At 46.8% G+C, this 6,442-nt stretch overlaps 2 non-coding genes across 2 annotated transcripts; one reads left to right on the top strand and one right to left on the bottom strand.

The window, feature by feature from the left end:
- The first annotated feature begins 2,457 nt into the window (after nucleotides 1–2,457).
- On the top strand, nucleotides 2,458–2,529 carry trnae-cuc (transfer RNA glutamic acid (anticodon CUC)). The gene has a single exon. It is a non-coding gene; the product is annotated as a tRNA-Glu (tRNA).
- A 3,467-nt stretch (nucleotides 2,530–5,996) lies between these two features.
- trnal-uag (transfer RNA leucine (anticodon UAG)) lies at nucleotides 5,997–6,078 on the bottom strand. Its single transcript has one exon. It is a non-coding gene; the product is annotated as a tRNA-Leu (tRNA).
- Between the last annotated feature and the right edge of the window lie 364 nt (nucleotides 6,079–6,442).

Raw genomic sequence — 6,442 nt, forward strand, 5'->3', positions numbered from 1 at the left:
GTGGTTGAACTGGCAGCAGAGGAGGCAAAGGAGCTTCCCTGTGACGGTCCAACATCGCCTGGTTTCCTCCAACATGGAGCAGCCACCAAACTCTAACTTCAATGTTGGATCAAAGTCTGCTGAAGGAATGTGTTTTCTTTCAATTCACATTTTGTCCATTAACTTCATCATCAGAGTCTCCATCTCATCACATGACTGAAGTCTGGGTTCTGTGTTGGTGGTAAACATCCTTCCACTCACCCAGGCTCCCCACTGGTCTGCACACACAAATGCATATTTTACTGGTTTAACCAGTTCCTCAAGTAGTTTAGGAAAAAAGACACTTTGTTAGCTCCTGTAAAGGTCCCACTTTGGGTCGTAACACTTTTTTCCTGACTGCTTGACGTCTCAGTCAGAACAGCTGAGATGAGAACTGAATGTCTGGATTTCTTCCTGACATCATCAGGGTCTGAGGAGCTCATTAAAAAAAGGATTCAGTCAGATGGGAGTTAGAACTTGGAGACCAAAGAAGGAACCTCCAAATTCAGGACCCTGAGATCAAAGTGAACGCTCTGATCTCAGAGGTCTGGGATATTTCACATCCCGATGGCCCTCCAAAATAAGAGCCCTGTGTTACTGTCTAAAAATCATCATTTGTTTGTGAAAAAATCAGGGTATGTTTGTCAGACTTTGTCAGACCTTTCCCCAAATCATCATTTGTTTGTGGAAATTAGATCCAGAAAACCACTGCAGTCCCTCATACATGATTAGTGCCATAGTTTGTCTCACACGTTTCCTCTTTGATGGTTCCATGGTGGAATGGTGAGCACTCTGGACTCTGAATCCAGTGATCCCAGTTCAAACCTCAGTGGGGCCTCCAGCAGGTCTCTGACAGGTGTTGATAGAGGAGTTGTGGCTGCTGACTACAGTGGAAGACACCATCAACAATGATGTGTAGAAGCTCTCAGCTCCTTCAGTCACATGACTGGGCCATCCTGTCATGTCAGTGATGTCACTTGGCAGGACTGCCATTGCATTATTAATTCTATCACATCTGAGTTCAAAGTCTATGGAATTACAACTAACAAGCAGTCAAACACCTGATCAGATGCTCCTTCATGAGGCTGAGAAGAATCAATCTAAACTGGGATGAAGAAAATTAACTGAGAGGAGAAACCTCCTGATTGGCTGACATGGACCCACCTGATCCATGTCAGCCTTGTTGGAGCAGAAAGAGGTGGATCAGAGGAATCAGTGGATCAAGACTCAGGTGGCAGATGAAGAATCTCTGTATTCACAATGGAGTCAGAGAAATCTTCCAACGTGAGAGAACGTGACAGACCATTTTATACTGAAGACAGGCTGTGTGTGTGTGTGTGTGTGTGTGTGTGTGTGTGTGTGTGTGTGTGTGTGTCCCTACTGACTGGAAACTGAATAATAACCAGACTAACTTTTATCATGGACCAAGTCTGGTTGACTCACTAAATTCATAACTCAAGTGATTATTTAATTAATAAAGAGAACATGTGTCTAAAGTCATGATCAAATTAATGGAAAATCTGAGCAACGAGGGTTTGAAAATGTTCCAATGAGCCAAACCAATGTTGACAGTTAAAAGAAGCCAATGTGGGAGGATTCTTTCTGTCTCAGCAGTAAAGACCAATCCCACAGCTCACGTGAAGCATCAGGTCCTCTGTGAGAGGTGGGAATCCAACCAGGGACCTTTGGATCCACACCAATCTTCCCTGACCTCATAGAAACTGGAACCTTTTAACAAATAAATTCAAATTCAACTCAGCAGCAACTCTAGAACAGTTGCTAACTTGCTAATTCCTGTTAGCTCCAGATCAGACAATGCAGGCTCACCTTCACGCTTGGTTGTACGACCGTCACCAGTTGAAGCTTCTCTGGTTCAACAAACTCTGGGGACTCAAGACACAAGTCAGCACCGGTGCAGGTCCAGATCCGGATGTTAGCTGAGGGGGACAATGGCTTAAGGGAGCTCCAGGGAGCTGGTTTGAACTGGTCCCTCATCTCTGTGAGTAGAAACCATCTGAGGTGGAGGGTGGAGATCTGCTTTGACCTCCTGATCTCCCAGTAAAGCCAGTATAGATGTTGAGCTTGGAGGAGTTGATGGCCTCCTTCATCTTCTTGTTGGAGATGTTTGCTAAACTCAGCACCACCACAGATCAGAGGAACGTCCACTTGTCAGCTGGACACTGGAGTTTCTAGTGACCTGCAGGATCTTAGTTGTGGTGGCAGCAGGCCTGTTCCAAGAGCTTTGCTCACATTCATGATCAGGCTTCATCATGGTTCTGGACCACTGAGTCATAGAAGCTGATCCTGGGGTGGACTGTCTTCAGGTGGCTGAGGTGTCTGGTGGTCTTGGTGGACCCTCTGCATCTCAAGCTGAGACCACAGAGTCCTGTGTTCTTGAGTCATTGTGTATAGTCTCTGTTGTTGGAGAGCTCAGTGTGGTCCCTGATGGTCTAGTGGCTAGGATTCGGCGCTCTCACCGCCGTGGCCCGGGTTCAATTCCCGGTCAGGGAATGAGTTATTTAGAGGTTGAGGGAGAGGTGATCAGGTGGTCCACATGATGGTGGAGGTGATGAACTGTGAATCCATCATGGCTCCACTCTCACCCCCATTGTAGTGTTCTTGGTTCACTCTGCCATGGCCCCATGTTGAAGGGTGACTGTCTCATTCAGGTTCAACCCTTTGTTAGACTCTATTAAGTCACTGACTCCAGCAAGGACAAACTCTGTAATCCTCCTTAGTAGCTTTGGCTCCTTGCAGCACAGAAAGTCCATTCACTGATGTAGGAACTGGAAAACTTAAGAGCTTCGGTCCTCGGTTCCTTCCTCCATTGAGCAGAACAAACACAGAGCAGAGAGCAGTTCCTCCTACAATTCTCAGAAAGTCTGAGGGCACCAAAGAAAGGAGAGAAATGCAGTCAATGTTGAATTCATTTACATTTCTTATATTTGATCAAAGCTAGAACTTAATAAGCTGCCATCGACCTTGATGACCAACTCCTTCACTGTGTGGTTCAGAGTCCCTGGTGTGATTTGTGTCAGGACTTCAGAAGCTCCAATCCTCTCTAAGTTCTAGTGAGAGTGGAAGAGATTATAAATGAGAGAAGCAGGGCCCTCACTCAGAACTGAACCAGCTCAGTTGGGAGGGCCTTTGACTGAAGATCTAAAGGTCCCTGGTCCGATCCCAGGTTTCAGCAGAGGAGCAGCATTGACTTTACTTTCCAGTGGAGGAACTGCAGACATGAAGGAAACTAACATCTTGTCCTGTGCATTCTTGTGACATTCAGGACATTTTTGGAGCCTCTTGTTGGATTTTGCCACAGAGAATCAGAGCCAATCAAAAGCATGGTGGACTTTAACATGGAGGACTGAACAAGTCAAGAAAGCATCAGTTTGACCTTCACAGGTGTTTCTGTTCCTGTCTCAATGCTGTAGAAAGAGCCTGAGGAGCTCAGACGGTAGAGCATCAGACTTTTAATGTGAGGGTCCAGGGTTCAAGTCCCTGTTCAGGTGCTGTGGAGGTTCCAGTGTTTGACAACATGGTACTGGATGAAGTTCAGTGTTGAACAAACTGTCAACATTAAAAGTAGAAGTGTTCTTGTCTTGCCACTGTGAGACTGTCGCTAGAAAACTGACCAACAATAATTTCATGTGGCATGCAATTTACAAAAGACCACAAATGACACTGGTCAAGTCAGTTTTATTTGTATTGCGCCAAATCACAACAAAAGTTCTCTCATGACTCTGTACTAGTAGAGCAGTTCTCGAACCAAACTCCTTCAATGAACCTCCACCCAACAATTCTCCACCAGCAGCACATCCTGCAACAGCGGCGACAAAAACCTTCCTTTTAACAGGCAGGAACGTCGAGCAGATCCAGGATCAGTGGGGACGGCCTTCTGCTTTGACCGGTTGGAGGGAAAGAGAGCAGGAGAGCGGGGCAGAGACAAAGACAGATAATGGAGGAAGACAGATATGCAGAAGGAAAGAGTGGGACAGAGATAAAGAGAGAGAGAAGTGAAGAGACTGATGGACAGACGGTGAGCAGGTGGAGCTACGGGTGGCAGCTTGAGCCTCTTCAGGTCTGCAGCCTCCTCCAGCAGCACCCACATCTGGGATGAGGGGAGCCTGAAGGCTCTGGAGAAGGAGACGAGTTAGTAATACATATGAGTATGATTTATGTATGACAAATATAGGAGGACAGAGAGGAGGAGAGAGAAGCCCAGTGCACCATGGGAGATCCCCCAGCAGTCTAAGCCTTTAGCAGCATATCTAAGGGCCAGCCTAAGCAGCCCAACTATAAGCCTGATCAAAAAGGAAGGTCTTTCGTCTGCTCTTATAGGTCAAGAGGGTGTCTGCATCCTGGACTGAAACTGTGAGACGGTTCCACAGGAGGGGAGCCTGATAGCTGAAGGCTCTGGCTCCCAGTCTACTTTTAGAAACTCTAGGAACCACCAGTAACCCTGCATCCTGGGAGCGAAGGGTTCTAGCTGGATAATAGGGGACTAGGAGCTCTGTCAGGTATGAAGGAGCCTGACTGTTGAGGACTTGGATGGTAGAAGGGGAATTTTGAATTCTCTTCTAAATTTGACAGGGAGCCATGCAGAGAGGCCAGTACAGGAGAGACATGGTCTCTTCTACTAGTTCTAGTCAGGCAGCAGCGTTCTGGACCAGCTGGAGAGTCTTTAGGGACCTCCTGGTGCAGCCTGATAGGAGGGAATTGCAGTAATCCAGCCTGGAAGTGACAAAGGCATGGACTAGTTTTTCTGCATCTTTTTGAGACAGGATGTGTCTGATCTCAGCAATGTTTCACAAATGAAAGAAAGCAGTCCTCGAAATTTGCTGAATGTGGGCATGAAAGGACAGATCCTGAACAAAGAGACCTCCTCGGTTCCTTCGGGTGGTGCTGGGGGGCCAAGGTGATACCTTCCAGGGTACCGATCTCATTAGATAAACTTGTAAAGTGTCATGAGATAACTTCTGTTGGGATTTGGCACAAAATAAATAAAACTGACTTGACTTGACTTTGAAGTTAGAATTAAATTTAAAGTAGAAAACTCTCCCCTCTTCAATCCTGTCACTCAATGTTGTAAACTGTTTCAAACAAATTCTACTGTTCAACAGTTCAAGTGTTTCTAATGAAGCTGAATGTTCTCCTCTACTTTCCTCAATTGTGTTTCTTTCATGTCCTCCTGAGATCAAAGACAGAATTCTAGCTACTGTCAAAGCCCTGATGACATCATCAGGAATTCTGACTTTGATCTGGAGACTCTTGCTTTAATCTGAATTTGATCTGACTAATGTTTTAGTTTAGGTTGCATGATACCGACCACCTCATTTCTCCTGATGGACTGGTGACCTGTCCAGGGTGAACCCTGCCTCTTGAACAATGTCACCTGGGATCACCCCCCCCCCCCGTGACCCTTCAAGGATAAGAATAGAAAGTGGATGGATGACTTCTCCAGGAACGTCCTGCTCACATTGGTCTGTCTTCATTTTGACTCCTCCCACTGCCACAATGACCAGCCTTTATACTCTTGGTGACTGGGGCCCTGGTTGCTGCAGGCCTCAACACCAGCCTGTGGTTGTGAGCAGGGCAGAACAGAACTGACAGTATCTCCCATGCAGGACCTGGGTCAGCGCCTGGTGCCAGCTGGGGCACCGCTTTAACCTGGACCCCTAGAAGATCTTCTCCAGGAACTCGCCTTTTTCAATCGAAACAGCGTGAAACGTCAAGTAAAGAAATAGAATTATTTAATTCACAATGAGGCCTCTGTCATAAAACAAAATGAACAACTGACTACTTCCCCATTGACTTCACTCTGATAACCAGGAAGTAACCTGGTAGTCAGAGCAGCGATGCTCAGGTCTGTGGACTCACAGGAGGATTCTTCTTCTGGTCACAGGTTTGAAGATACCAGTGGAAGAGAGAGGAGAGGCAGTTAGAGACCTGCCACACCTCTCCAGTGACCTGGGACATGATGGCAGTGGTGGGATTTGAACCCACGCCTCCTCAGAGACTGGAGCCTAAATCCAGCGCCTTAGACCGCTCGGCCACACTACCTCACTGAGCTGTTCTGTGAGTTGGTCTGCTAAAGGCATGTTGAAGAGGAAGTAACATCATGATATCAAACTGATTCTGAAGGGGGACCCTTTCCCTCCCACGGTCACAGGAAGTGACGACAGCGCCGCTAGAAGCAGGAAAGAAATGGTAAAAGGACTCAGTTTGTACAGAGCCTTTCTACCTCAGCAGCACTCAAGGAGCTGAACAATGTCCTCTCATTCACACACACTCACACACTGATGCTGAAGGCTGCCATGCAAGGAGCCAACCTACTCATCAGAAGTATTTAGGGGTTCAGTATCTTACTCAAGGACACTTTGACATGGTCACCAGGGGTAGTGAGGATGGAACTGGACCCTGGTAT

The sequence above is a fragment of the Aulostomus chinensis genome, chromosome 1, assembly GCF_037954235.1.
Source record: "Aulostomus chinensis isolate RoL2024-O1b breed Wild chromosome 1, RoL_Achi_v1.0, whole genome shotgun sequence".
NCBI lineage: Eukaryota > Metazoa > Chordata > Actinopteri > Syngnathiformes > Aulostomidae > Aulostomus > Aulostomus chinensis.